This window comes from Anomaloglossus baeobatrachus, unplaced genomic scaffold, assembly GCF_048569485.1.
Source record: "Anomaloglossus baeobatrachus isolate aAnoBae1 unplaced genomic scaffold, aAnoBae1.hap1 Scaffold_413, whole genome shotgun sequence".
NCBI classification, from domain to species: Eukaryota; Metazoa; Chordata; class Amphibia; order Anura; family Aromobatidae; genus Anomaloglossus; species Anomaloglossus baeobatrachus.
Window position 1 is genome coordinate 147235 of NW_027443465.1, and position 13498 is coordinate 160732.

Here is a 13498-nt window from a genome sequence, read left to right on the forward strand (position 1 = left end):
CTCAAAAATACGCGTGCCTTTCCCGTCCCCTGGCTGACCCAGGGGAAGAAAAGTCCTCTGAGAGCCATGACTTGTTCATCTTGGTTCTTTTAGAGACACAGCGAGGGGACTCCAACCACAGTCTCCCTCGTTGCCACTAACTGGGCCACACACACCCCACTTGACTGGCATCGGTTGAGCCCCCTTTTGAAAAAGAAAAAGATGCTTTGCATGAAGCACTCTCAAAAATACGCGTGCCTTTCCCGTCCCCTGGCTGACCCAGGGGAAGAAAAGTCCTCTGAGAGCCATGACTTGTTCATCTTGGTTCTTTTAGAGACACAGCGAGGGGACTCCAACCACAGTCTCCCTCGTGGCCACTAACTGGGCCACACACACCCCACTTGACTGGCATCGGTTGACCCCCCCTTTTGACAAAGAAAAAGATGCTTTTCATGAAGCACTCTCAAAAATACGCGTGCCTTTCCCGTCCCCTGGCTGACCCAGGGGAAGAAAAGTCCTCTGAGAGCCATGACTTGTTCATCTTGGTTCTTTTAGAGACACAGCGAGGGGACTCCAACCACAGTCTCCCTCGTTGCCACTAACTGGGCCACACACACCCCACTTGACTGGCATCGGTTGAGCCCCCTTTTGAAAAAGAAAAAGATGCTTTGCATGAAGCACTCTCAAAAATACGCGTGCCTTTCCCGTCCCCTGGCTGACCCAGGGGAAGAAAAGTCCTCTGAGAGCCATGACTTGTTCATCTTGGTTCTTTTAGAGACACAGCGAGGGGACTCCAACCACAGTCTCCCTCGTTGCCACTAACTGGGCCACACACACCCCACTTGACTGGCATCGGTTGACCCCCCCTTTTGACAAAGAAAAAGATGCTTTGCATGAAGCACTCTCAAAAATACGCGTGCCTTTCCCGTCCCCTGGCTGACCCAGGGGAAGAAAAGTCCTCTGAGAGCCATGACTTGTTCATCTTGGTTCTTTTAGAGACACAGCGAGGGGACTCCAACCACAGTCTCCCTCGTTGCCACTAACTGGGCCACACACACCCCACTTGACTGGCATCGGTTGACCCCCCCTTTTGACAAAGAAAAAGATGCTTTGCATGAAGCACTCTCAAAAATACGCGTGCCTTTCCCGTCCCCTGGCTGACCCAGGGGAAGAAAAGTCCTCTGAGAGCCATGACTTGTTCATCTTGGTTCTTTTAGAGACACAGCGAGGGGACTCCAACCACAGTCTCCCTCGTTGCCACTAACTGGGCCACACACACCCCACTTGACTGGCATCGGTTGAGCCCCCTTTTGAAAAAGAAAAAGATGCTTTGCATGAAGCACTCTCAAAAATACGCGTGCCTTTCCCGTCCCCTGGCTGACCCAGGGGAAGAAAAGTCCTCTGAGAGCCATGACTTGTTCATCTTGGTTCTTTTAGAGACACAGCGAGGGGACTCCAACCACAGTCTCCCTCGTTGCCACTAACTGGGCCACACACACCCCACTTGACTGGCATCGGTTGAGCCCCCCTTTTGACAAAGAAAAAGATGCTTTGCATGAAGCACTCTCAAAAATACGCGTGCCTTTCCCGTCCCCTGGCTGACCCAGGGGAAGAAAAGTCCTCTGAGAGCCATGACTTGTTCATCTTGGTTCTTTTAGAGACACAGCGAGGGGACTCCAACCACAGTCTCCCTCGTTGCCACTAACTGGGCCACACACACCCCACTTGACTGGCATCGGTTGACCCCCCCTTTTGACAAAGAAAAAGATGCTTTTCATGAAGCACTCTCAAAAATACGCGTGCCTTTCCCGTCCCCTGGCTGACCCAGGGGAAGAAAAGTCCTCTGAGAGCCATGACTTGTTCATCTTGGTTCTTTTAGAGACACAGCGAGGGGACTCCAACCACAGTCTCCCTCGTTGCCACTAACTGGGCCACACACACCCCACTTGACTGGCATCGGTTGAGCCCCCTTTTGAAAAAGAAAAAGATGCTTTGCATGAAGCACTCTCAAAAATACGCGTGCCTTTCCCGTCCCCTGGCTGACCCAGGGGAAGAAAAGTCCTCTGAGAGCCATGACTTGTTCATCTTGGTTCTTTTAGAGACACAGCGAGGGGACTCCAACCACAGTCTCCCTCGTTGCCACTAACTGGGCCACACACACCCCACTTGACTGGCATCGGTTGACCCCCCCTTTTGACAAAGAAAAAGATGCTTTGCATGAAGCACTCTCAAAAATACGCGTGCCTTTCCCGTCCCCTGGCTGACCCAGGGGAAGAAAAGTCCTCTGAGAGCCATGACTTGTTCATCTTGGTTCTTTTAGAGACACAGCGAGGGGACTCCAACCACAGTCTCCCTCGTTGCCACTAACTGGGCCACACACACCCCACTTGACTGGCATCGGTTGACCCCCCCTTTTGACAAAGAAAAAGATGCTTTGCATGAAGCACTCTCAAAAATACGCGTGCCTTTCCCGTCCCCTGGCTGACCCAGGGGAAGAAAAGTCCTCTGAGAGCCATGACTTGTTCATCTTGGTTCTTTTAGAGACACAGCGAGGGGACTCCAACCACAGTCTCCCTCGTTGCCACTAACTGGGCCACACACACCCCACTTGACTGGCATCGGTTGAGCCCCCTTTTGAAAAAGAAAAAGATGCTTTGCATGAAGCACTCTCAAAAATACGCGTGCCTTTCCCGTCCCCTGGCTGACCCAGGGGAAGAAAAGTCCTCTGAGAGCCATGACTTGTTCATCTTGGTTCTTTTAGAGACACAGCGAGGGGACTCCAACCACAGTCTCCCTCGTTGCCACTAACTGGGCCACACACACCCCACTTGACTGGCATCGGTTGAGCCCCCCTTTTGACAAAGAAAAAGATGCTTTGCATGAAGCACTCTCAAAAATACGCGTGCCTTTCGCCTCCCCTGGCTGACCCAGGGGAAGAAAAGTCCTCTGAGAGCCAGGTCCACATTGTCAGTGGACAGACACGTGTGCTTATCTGCCAGCAGACCCCCAGCAGCACTGAAGACAGGTTCCGAGAGAACGCTGGCTGCAGGACACGACAAGATCCTCAAGGCGTACGTGGCGAGCTCAGGCAATTTATCCAGATTGGAAGCCTAAAATGAGCAGGGCTCAAGTTGCACAATAATGGAATCGATGTTTCTTTGCATATACTCATATATCTGTGTGTCTCCCTCTTTTTCCTTGTCCAGCTGTTTTGTTTTCACATGAGTATATGTCCTTGTCACTTTCCCATGTGTTTGTGTTATGTTGTGAGTTGTTTGTCACCTTTTGGACACCTTTCAGGGTGTTTTCTAGGTGTTTTACTGTGTTTGTGATTGCCTGCCATTGTTTCCTATGGGCTCGAGTTCGGTTCGTCGAACGTTCGACGAGCCGAACTCGAGCCAGACCCCCCGTTCGGCGAACCGCCTCGAGCCGAACCGGGACCGGTTCGCTCATCTCTACTGTTGATGTATTTTCGGTTTGAACAGTGCACAACATGAAGAGACGGAACACTGGCGGCTTGTCACAATGCCCCCCGATGACATCACAATAGCGCTGCTGCCTAGAAAACAAGCTGCGCAGAAGAAGTTGTTCTTTGGGTGGGAGGGTGGGCTAGTGGAAGGAGGGGGCAATCTCTTTTTTTCCCGGGTGGTAGGGGGATGACAGGAGAAGGGAAGCGGGTGGTGAGAAAGGTACAGAGGGCAGGGTTTGGGGGCTGGGAAGGAAAGGGAAAAGATTAGGGTTTGGGGATGATGAAAGGGCTTTCTACGGGTAAGGATGGCAAAGGGTGGCAGTGACGGAAAGTCAGGCAACCTGTCCTGTCCGTCTTTTTGTATCGTGAATTGGAAAGACTGCAAGGGGGAGGGGAGTTGCTTGCGCCCTAAAGGAGGAGTTATTCAGATTCATTGCAGTGGGCGGCGGCTGCAAAACGCACCATTCTTCTTGTTTTTGCTCTGCAAAGCAGCCTTTTCAAGGGTTGGCTTGGGTGACAAAATGTCTTGTGTAGGCGTGGGTTTGTCTCCCTCTCGCTCTCTCTCCCTAAGATGTGTCCGGCATAGGCCAGGGTGCCACTCGAGGCCCAAACCAATTCTGGTTATCGCTTCTCGGCCTTTTGGCTAAGATCAAGTGTAGTATCTGTTCTTATCAGTTTAATATCTGATACGTCCCCTATCTGGGGACCATATATTAAATGGATTTTTAGAACAGGGAGATGGAAAAAGAGCTTGCTCTGTCCACTCCACGCATTGACCTGGTATTGCAGTACCTCCAGGAACGGTGCACCCCTTCTTAACCCAGTTTCCAAAAGCAGAACTCGATTCACCTGATTCATATTAGCCCGATTAGCGAATTGAAATGAATTTTTATCTAACACACTTTTTACTTGCTTTATTCATCCAAATAGCAAACTCATCACCACTCAACTTCACCAACTCTGCTATGTCCCGTGCAGTATCTTGTTGTCAGTCTAATCTAGATCATGTGTAATTGAATGGAATAGATCCCTTTTGGACAAAGTGGAGTCAGATGCTGCAGTGACCACAGGTGTGAGAGGATCTACAATTGGCATCTGGTGTTATCTCTCTGCTTCCACTCCAAATAAAGTTACCTGTTGTTACCTGAACGTCAAATACTAAGAATGGGCGGCCTATGAAAGAATTAGTACTTTCATTAAGTATACTAAACCGGCTAATTGGGAATAGACAAACTGTAAAAAGCCCTCTGAGAAAGCCCCTCTCTAACCTTTGTTAGTAAGCTTTTCTGTAGCCTGCCTGTTGATGTATTTTCGGTTTGAACAGTGCACAACATGAAGAGACGGAACACTGGCGGCTTGTCACAATGCCCCCCGATGACATCACAATAGCGCTGCTGCCTAGAAAACAAGCTGCGCAGAAGAAGTTGTTCTTTGGGTGGGAGGGTGGGCTAGTGGAAGGAGGGGGCAATCTCTTTTTTTCCCGGGTGGTAGGGGGATGACAGGAGAAGGGAAGCGGGTGGTGAGAAAGGTACAGAGGGCAGGGTTTGGGGGCTGGGAAGGAAAGGGAAAAGATTAGGGTTTGGGGATGATGAAAGGGCTTTCTACGGGTAAGGATGGCAAAGGGTGGCAGTGACGGAAAGTCAGGCAACCTGTCCTGTCCGTCTTTTTGTATCGTGAATTGGAAAGACTGCAAGGGGGAGGGGAGTTGCTTGCGCCCTAAAGGAGGAGTTATTCAGATTCATTGCAGTGGGCGGCGGCTGCAAAACACACCATTCTTCTTGTTTTTGCTCTGCAAAGCAGCCTTTTCAAGGGTTGGCTTGGGTGACAAAATGTCTTGTGTAGGCGTGGGTTTGTCTCCCTCTCGCTCTCTCTCCCTAAGATGTGTCCGGCATAGGCCAGGGTGCCACTCGAGGCCCAAACCAATTCTGGTTATCGCTTCTCGGCCTTTTGGCTAAGATCAAGTGTAGTATCTGTTCTTATCAGTTTAATATCTGATACGTCCCCTATCTGGGGACCATATATTAAATGGATTTTTAGAACAGGGAGATGGAAAAAGAGCTTGCTCTGTCCACTCCACGCATTGACCTGGTATTGCAGTACCTCCAGGAACGGTGCACCCCTTCTTAACCCAGTTTCCAAAAGCAGAACTCGATTCACCTGATTCATATTAGCCCGATTAGCGAATTGAAATGAATTTTTATCTAACACACTTTTTACTTGCTTTATTCATCCAAATAGCAAACTCATCACCACTCAACTTCACCAACTCTGCTATGTCCCGTGCAGTATCTTGTTGTCAGTCTAATCTAGATCATGTGTAATTGAATGGAATAGATCCCTTTTGGACAAAGTGGAGTCAGATGCTGCAGTGACCACAGGTGTGAGAGGATCTACAATTGGCATCTGGTGTTATCTCTCTGCTTCCACTCCAAATAAAGTTACCTGTTGTTACCTGAACGTCAAATACTAAGAATGGGCGGCCTATGAAAGAATTAGTACTTTCATTAAGTATACTAAACCGGCTAATTGGGAATAGACAAACTGTAAAAAGCCCTCTGAGAAAGCCCCTCTCTAACCTTTGTTAGTAAGCTTTTCTGTAGCCTGCCTGTTGATGTATTTTCGGTTTGAACAGTGCACAACATGAAGAGACGGAACACTGGCGGCTTGTCACAATGCCCCCCGATGACATCACAATAGCGCTGCTGCCTAGAAAACAAGCTGCGCAGAAGAAGTTGTTCTTTGGGTGGGAGGGTGGGCTAGTGGAAGGAGGGGGCAATCTCTTTTTTTCCCGGGTGGTAGGGGGATGACAGGAGAAGGGAAGCGGGTGGTGAGAAAGGTACAGAGGGCAGGGTTTGGGGGCTGGGAAGGAAAGGGAAAAGATTAGGGTTTGGGGATGATGAAAGGGCTTTCTACGGGTAAGGATGGCAAAGGGTGGCAGTGACGGAAAGTCAGGCAACCTGTCCTGTCCGTCTTTTTGTATCGTGAATTGGAAAGACTGCAAGGGGGAGGGGAGTTGCTTGCGCCCTAAAGGAGGAGTTATTCAGATTCATTGCAGTGGGCGGCGGCTGCAAAACGCACCATTCTTCTTGTTTTTGCTCTGCAAAGCAGCCTTTTCAAGGGTTGGCTTGGGTGACAAAATGTCTTGTGTAGGCGTGGGTTTGTCTCCCTCTCGCTCTCTCTCCCTAAGATGTGTCCGGCATAGGCCAGGGTGCCACTCGAGGCCCAAACCAATTCTGGTTATCGCTTCTCGGCCTTTTGGCTAAGATCAAGTGTAGTATCTGTTCTTATCAGTTTAATATCTGATACGTCCCCTATCTGGGGACCATATATTAAATGGATTTTTAGAACAGGGAGATGGAAAAAGAGCTTGCTCTGTCCACTCCACGCATTGACCTGGTATTGCAGTACCTCCAGGAACGGTGCACCCCTTCTTAACCCAGTTTCCAAAAGCAGAACTCGATTCACCTGATTCATATTAGCCCGATTAGCGAATTGAAATGAATTTTTATCTAACACACTTTTTACTTGCTTTATTCATCCAAATAGCAAACTCATCACCACTCAACTTCACCAACTCTGCTATGTCCCGTGCAGTATCTTGTTGTCAGTCTAATCTAGATCATGTGTAATTGAATGGAATAGATCCCTTTTGGACAAAGTGGAGTCAGATGCTGCAGTGACCACAGGTGTGAGAGGATCTACAATTGGCATCTGGTGTTATCTCTCTGCTTCCACTCCAAATAAAGTTACCTGTTGTTACCTGAACGTCAAATACTAAGAATGGGCGGCCTATGAAAGAATTAGTACTTTCATTAAGTATACTAAACCGGCTAATTGGGAATAGACAAACTGTAAAAAGCCCTCTGAGAAAGCCCCTCTCTAACCTTTGTTAGTAAGCTTTTCTGTAGCCTGCCTGTTGATGTATTTTCGGTTTGAACAGTGCACAACATGAAGAGACGGAACACTGGCGGCTTGTCACAATGCCCCCCGATGACATCACAATAGCGCTGCTGCCTAGAAAACAAGCTGCGCAGAAGAAGTTGTTCTTTGGGTGGGAGGGTGGGCTAGTGGAAGGAGGGGGCAATCTCTTTTTTTCCCGGGTGGTAGGGGGATGACAGGAGAAGGGAAGCGGGTGGTGAGAAAGGTACAGAGGGCAGGGTTTGGGGGCTGGGAAGGAAAGGGAAAAGATTAGGGTTTGGGGATGATGAAAGGGCTTTCTACGGGTAAGGATGGCAAAGGGTGGCAGTGACGGAAAGTCAGGCAACCTGTCCTGTCCGTCTTTTTGTATCGTGAATTGGAAAGACTGCAAGGGGGAGGGGAGTTGCTTGCGCCCTAAAGGAGGAGTTATTCAGATTCATTGCAGTGGGCGGCGGCTGCAAAACGCACCATTCTTCTTGTTTTTGCTCTGCAAAGCAGCCTTTTCAAGGGTTGGCTTGGGTGACAAAATGTCTTGTGTAGGCGTGGGTTTGTCTCCCTCTCGCTCTCTCTCCCTAAGATGTGTCCGGCATAGGCCAGGGTGCCACTCGAGGCCCAAACCAATTCTGGTTATCGCTTCTCGGCCTTTTGGCTAAGATCAAGTGTAGTATCTGTTCTTATCAGTTTAATATCTGATACGTCCCCTATCTGGGGACCATATATTAAATGGATTTTTAGAACAGGGAGATGGAAAAAGAGCTTGCTCTGTCCACTCCACGCATTGACCTGGTATTGCAGTACCTCCAGGAACGGTGCACCCCTTCTTAACCCAGTTTCCAAAAGCAGAACTCGATTCACCTGATTCATATTAGCCCGATTAGCGAATTGAAATGAATTTTTATCTAACACACTTTTTACTTGCTTTATTCATCCAAATAGCAAACTCATCACCACTCAACTTCACCAACTCTGCTATGTCCCGTGCAGTATCTTGTTGTCAGTCTAATCTAGATCATGTGTAATTGAATGGAATAGATCCCTTTTGGACAAAGTGGAGTCAGATGCTGCAGTGACCACAGGTGTGAGAGGATCTACAATTGGCATCTGGTGTTATCTCTCTGCTTCCACTCCAAATAAAGTTACCTGTTGTTACCTGAACGTCAAATACTAAGAATGGGCGGCCTATGAAAGAATTAGTACTTTCATTAAGTATACTAAACCGGCTAATTGGGAATAGACAAACTGTAAAAAGCCCTCTGAGAAAGCCCCTCTCTAACCTTTGTTAGTAAGCTTTTCTGTAGCCTGCCTGTTGATGTATTTTCGGTTTGAACAGTGCACAACATGAAGAGACGGAACACTGGCGGCTTGTCACAATGCCCCCCGATGACATCACAATAGCGCTGCTGCCTAGAAAACAAGCTGCGCAGAAGAAGTTGTTCTTTGGGTGGGAGGGTGGGCTAGTGGAAGGAGGGGGCAATCTCTTTTTTTCCCGGGTGGTAGGGGGATGACAGGAGAAGGGAAGCGGGTGGTGAGAAAGGTACAGAGGGCAGGGTTTGGGGGCTGGGAAGGAAAGGGAAAAGATTAGGGTTTGGGGATGATGAAAGGGCTTTCTACGGGTAAGGATGGCAAAGGGTGGCAGTGACGGAAAGTCAGGCAACCTGTCCTGTCCGTCTTTTTGTATCGTGAATTGGAAAGACTGCAAGGGGGAGGGGAGTTGCTTGCGCCCTAAAGGAGGAGTTATTCAGATTCATTGCAGTGGGCGGCGGCTGCAAAACGCACCATTCTTCTTGTTTTTGCTCTGCAAAGCAGCCTTTTCAAGGGTTGGCTTGGGTGACAAAATGTCTTGTGTAGGCGTGGGTTTGTCTCCCTCTCGCTCTCTCTCCCTAAGATGTGTCCGGCATAGGCCAGGGTGCCACTCGAGGCCCAAACCAATTCTGGTTATCGCTTCTCGGCCTTTTGGCTAAGATCAAGTGTAGTATCTGTTCTTATCAGTTTAATATCTGATACGTCCCCTATCTGGGGACCATATATTAAATGGATTTTTAGAACAGGGAGATGGAAAAAGAGCTTGCTCTGTCCACTCCACGCATTGACCTGGTATTGCAGTACCTCCAGGAACGGTGCACCCCTTCTTAACCCAGTTTCCAAAAGCAGAACTCGATTCACCTGATTCATATTAGCCCGATTAGCGAATTGAAATGAATTTTTATCTAACACACTTTTTACTTGCTTTATTCATCCAAATAGCAAACTCATCACCACTCAACTTCACCAACTCTGCTATGTCCCGTGCAGTATCTTGTTGTCAGTCTAATCTAGATCATGTGTAATTGAATGGAATAGATCCCTTTTGGACAAAGTGGAGTCAGATGCTGCAGTGACCACAGGTGTGAGAGGATCTACAATTGGCATCTGGTGTTATCTCTCTGCTTCCACTCCAAATAAAGTTACCTGTTGTTACCTGAACGTCAAATACTAAGAATGGGCGGCCTATGAAAGAATTAGTACTTTCATTAAGTATACTAAACCGGCTAATTGGGAATAGACAAACTGTAAAAAGCCCTCTGAGAAAGCCCCTCTCTAACCTTTGTTAGTAAGCTTTTCTGTAGCCTGCCTGTTGATGTATTTTCGGTTTGAACAGTGCACAACATGAAGAGACGGAACACTGGCGGCTTGTCACAATGCCCCCCGATGACATCACAATAGCGCTGCTGCCTAGAAAACAAGCTGCGCAGAAGAAGTTGTTCTTTGGGTGGGAGGGTGGGCTAGTGGAAGGAGGGGGCAATCTCTTTTTTTCCCGGGTGGTAGGGGGATGACAGGAGAAGGGAAGCGGGTGGTGAGAAAGGTACAGAGGGCAGGGTTTGGGGGCTGGGAAGGAAAGGGAAAAGATTAGGGTTTGGGGATGATGAAAGGGCTTTCTACGGGTAAGGATGGCAAAGGGTGGCAGTGACGGAAAGTCAGGCAACCTGTCCTGTCCGTCTTTTTGTATCGTGAATTGGAAAGACTGCAAGGGGGAGGGGAGTTGCTTGCGCCCTAAAGGAGGAGTTATTCAGATTCATTGCAGTGGGCGGCGGCTGCAAAACGCACCATTCTTCTTGTTTTTGCTCTGCAAAGCAGCCTTTTCAAGGGTTGGCTTGGGTGACAAAATGTCTTGTGTAGGCGTGGGTTTGTCTCCCTCTCGCTCTCTCTCCCTAAGATGTGTCCGGCATAGGCCAGGGTGCCACTCGAGGCCCAAACCAATTCTGGTTATCGCTTCTCGGCCTTTTGGCTAAGATCAAGTGTAGTATCTGTTCTTATCAGTTTAATATCTGATACGTCCCCTATCTGGGGACCATATATTAAATGGATTTTTAGAACAGGGAGATGGAAAAAGAGCTTGCTCTGTCCACTCCACGCATTGACCTGGTATTGCAGTACCTCCAGGAACGGTGCACCCCTTCTTAACCCAGTTTCCAAAAGCAGAACTCGATTCACCTGATTCATATTAGCCCGATTAGCGAATTGAAATGAATTTTTATCTAACACACTTTTTACTTGCTTTATTCATCCAAATAGCAAACTCATCACCACTCAACTTCACCAACTCTGCTATGTCCCGTGCAGTATCTTGTTGTCAGTCTAATCTAGATCATGTGTAATTGAATGGAATAGATCCCTTTTGGACAAAGTGGAGTCAGATGCTGCAGTGACCACAGGTGTGAGAGGATCTACAATTGGCATCTGGTGTTATCTCTCTGCTTCCACTCCAAATAAAGTTACCTGTTGTTACCTGAACGTCAAATACTAAGAATGGGCGGCCTATGAAAGAATTAGTACTTTCATTAAGTATACTAAACCGGCTAATTGGGAATAGACAAACTGTAAAAAGCCCTCTGAGAAAGCCCCTCTCTAACCTTTGTTAGTAAGCTTTTCTGTAGCCTGCCTGTTGATGTATTTTCGGTTTGAACAGTGCACAACATGAAGAGACGGAACACTGGCGGCTTGTCACAATGCCCCCCGATGACATCACAATAGCGCTGCTGCCTAGAAAACAAGCTGCGCAGAAGAAGTTGTTCTTTGGGTGGGAGGGTGGGCTAGTGGAAGGAGGGGGCAATCTCTTTTTTTCCCGGGTGGTAGGGGGATGACAGGAGAAGGGAAGCGGGTGGTGAGAAAGGTACAGAGGGCAGGGTTTGGAGGCTGGGAAGGAAAGGGAAAAGATTAGGGTTTGGGGATGATGAAAGGGCTTTCTACGGGTAAGGATGGCAAAGGGTGGCAGTGACGGAAAGTCAGGCAACCTGTCCTGTCCGTCTTTTTGTATCGTGAATTGGAAAGACTGCAAGGGGGAGGGGAGTTGCTTGCGCCCTAAAGGAGGAGTTATTCAGATTCATTGCAGTGGGCGGCGGCTGCAAAACGCACCATTCTTCTTGTTTTTGCTCTGCAAAGCAGCCTTTTCAAGGGTTGGCTTGGGTGACAAAATGTCTTGTGTAGGCGTGGGTTTGTCTCCCTCTCGCTCTCTCTCCCTAAGATGTGTCCGGCATAGGCCAGGGTGCCACTCGAGGCCCAAACCAATTCTGGTTATCGCTTCTCGGCCTTTTGGCTAAGATCAAGTGTAGTATCTGTTCTTATCAGTTTAATATCTGATACGTCCCCTATCTGGGGACCATATATTAAATGGATTTTTAGAACAGGGAGATGGAAAAAGAGCTTGCTCTGTCCACTCCACGCATTGACCTGGTATTGCAGTACCTCCAGGAACGGTGCACCCCTTCTTAACCCAGTTTCCAAAAGCAGAACTCGATTCACCTGATTCATATTAGCCCGATTAGCGAATTGAAATGAATTTTTATCTAACACACTTTTTACTTGCTTTATTCATCCAAATAGCAAACTCATCACCACTCAACTTCACCAACTCTGCTATGTCCCGTTCAGTATCTTGTTGTCAGTCTAATCTAGATCATGTGTAATTGAATGGAATAGATCCCTTTTGGACAAAGTGGAGTCAGATGCTGCAGTGACCACAGGTGTGAGAGGATCTACAATTGGCATCTGGTGTTATCTCTCTGCTTCCACTCCAAATAAAGTTACCTGTTGTTACCTGAACGTCAAATACTAAGAATGGGCGGCCTATGAAAGAATTAGTACTTTCATTAAGTATACTAAACCGGCTAATTGGGAATAGACAAACTGTAAAAAGCCCTCTGAGAAAGCCCCTCTCTAACCTTTGTTAGTAAGCTTTTCTGTAGCCTGCCTGTTGATGTATTTTCGGTTTGAACAGTGCACAACATGAAGAGACGGAACACTGGCGGCTTGTCACAATGCCCCCCGATGACATCACAATAGCGCTGCTGCCTAGAAAACAAGCTGCGCAGAAGAAGTTGTTCTTTGGGTGGGAGGGTGGGCTAGTGGAAGGAGGGGGCAATCTCTTTTTTTCCCGGGTGGTAGGGGGATGACAGGAGAAGGGAAGCGGGTGGTGAGAAAGGTACAGAGGGCAGGGTTTGGGGGCTGGGAAGGAAAGGGAAAAGATTAGGGTTTGGGGATGATGAAAGGGCTTTCTACGGGTAAGGATGGCAAAGGGTGGCAGTGACGGAAAGTCAGGCAACCTGTCCTGTCCGTCTTTTTGTATCGTGAATTGGAAAGACTGCAAGGGGGAGGGGAGTTGCTTGCGCCCTAAAGGAGGAGTTATTCAGATTCATTGCAGTGGGCGGCGGCTGCAAAACGCACCATTCTTCTTGTTTTTGCTCTGCAAAGCAGCCTTTTCAAGGGTTGGCTTGGGTGACAAAATGTCTTGTGTAGGCGTGGGTTTGTCTCCCTCTCGCTCTCTCTCCCTAAGATGTGTCCGGCATAGGCCAGGGTGCCACTTGAGGCCCAAACCAATTCTGGTTATCGCTTCTCGGCCTTTTGGCTAAGATCAAGTGTAGTATCTGTTCTTATCAGTTTAATATCTGATACGTCCCCTATCTGGGGACCATATATTAAATGGATTTTTAGAACAGGGAGATGGAAAAAGAGCTTGCTCTGTCCACTCCACGCATTGACCTGGTATTGCAGTACCTCCAGGAACGGTGCACCCCTTCTTAACCCAGTTTCCAAAAGCAGAACTCGATTCACCTGATTCATATTAGCCCGATTAGCGAATTGAAATGAATTTTTATC

The 13498-nt window shown here is 48.2% G+C and overlaps 8 non-coding genes across 8 annotated transcripts; all 8 read left to right on the forward strand.

Annotated features, from left to right (window-relative positions):
- Positions 1-4071: 4071 nt before the first annotated feature.
- Positions 4072-4262, forward strand: LOC142277712 (U2 spliceosomal RNA). The gene has a single exon (XR_012740828.1). It is a non-coding gene; the product is annotated as a U2 spliceosomal RNA (small nuclear RNA).
- A 1117-nt stretch (positions 4263-5379) lies between these two features.
- Positions 5380-5570, forward strand: LOC142277713 (U2 spliceosomal RNA). Its single transcript, XR_012740829.1, has one exon. It is a non-coding gene; the product is annotated as a U2 spliceosomal RNA (small nuclear RNA).
- Positions 5571-6687: 1117 nt separating this feature from the next.
- On the forward strand, positions 6688-6878 carry LOC142277714 (U2 spliceosomal RNA). The gene has a single exon (XR_012740830.1). It is a non-coding gene; the product is annotated as a U2 spliceosomal RNA (small nuclear RNA).
- Positions 6879-7995: 1117 nt separating this feature from the next.
- Positions 7996-8186, forward strand: LOC142277715 (U2 spliceosomal RNA). Its single transcript, XR_012740831.1, has one exon. It is a non-coding gene; the product is annotated as a U2 spliceosomal RNA (small nuclear RNA).
- A 1117-nt stretch (positions 8187-9303) lies between these two features.
- On the forward strand, positions 9304-9494 carry LOC142277716 (U2 spliceosomal RNA). The gene has a single exon (XR_012740832.1). It is a non-coding gene; the product is annotated as a U2 spliceosomal RNA (small nuclear RNA).
- Positions 9495-10611: 1117 nt separating this feature from the next.
- Positions 10612-10802, forward strand: LOC142277717 (U2 spliceosomal RNA). Its single transcript, XR_012740833.1, has one exon. It is a non-coding gene; the product is annotated as a U2 spliceosomal RNA (small nuclear RNA).
- A 1117-nt stretch (positions 10803-11919) lies between these two features.
- LOC142277719 (U2 spliceosomal RNA) lies at positions 11920-12110 on the forward strand. Its single transcript, XR_012740834.1, has one exon. It is a non-coding gene; the product is annotated as a U2 spliceosomal RNA (small nuclear RNA).
- A 1117-nt stretch (positions 12111-13227) lies between these two features.
- LOC142277720 (U2 spliceosomal RNA) lies at positions 13228-13418 on the forward strand. The gene has a single exon (XR_012740835.1). It is a non-coding gene; the product is annotated as a U2 spliceosomal RNA (small nuclear RNA).
- Positions 13419-13498: the final 80 nt, after the last annotated feature.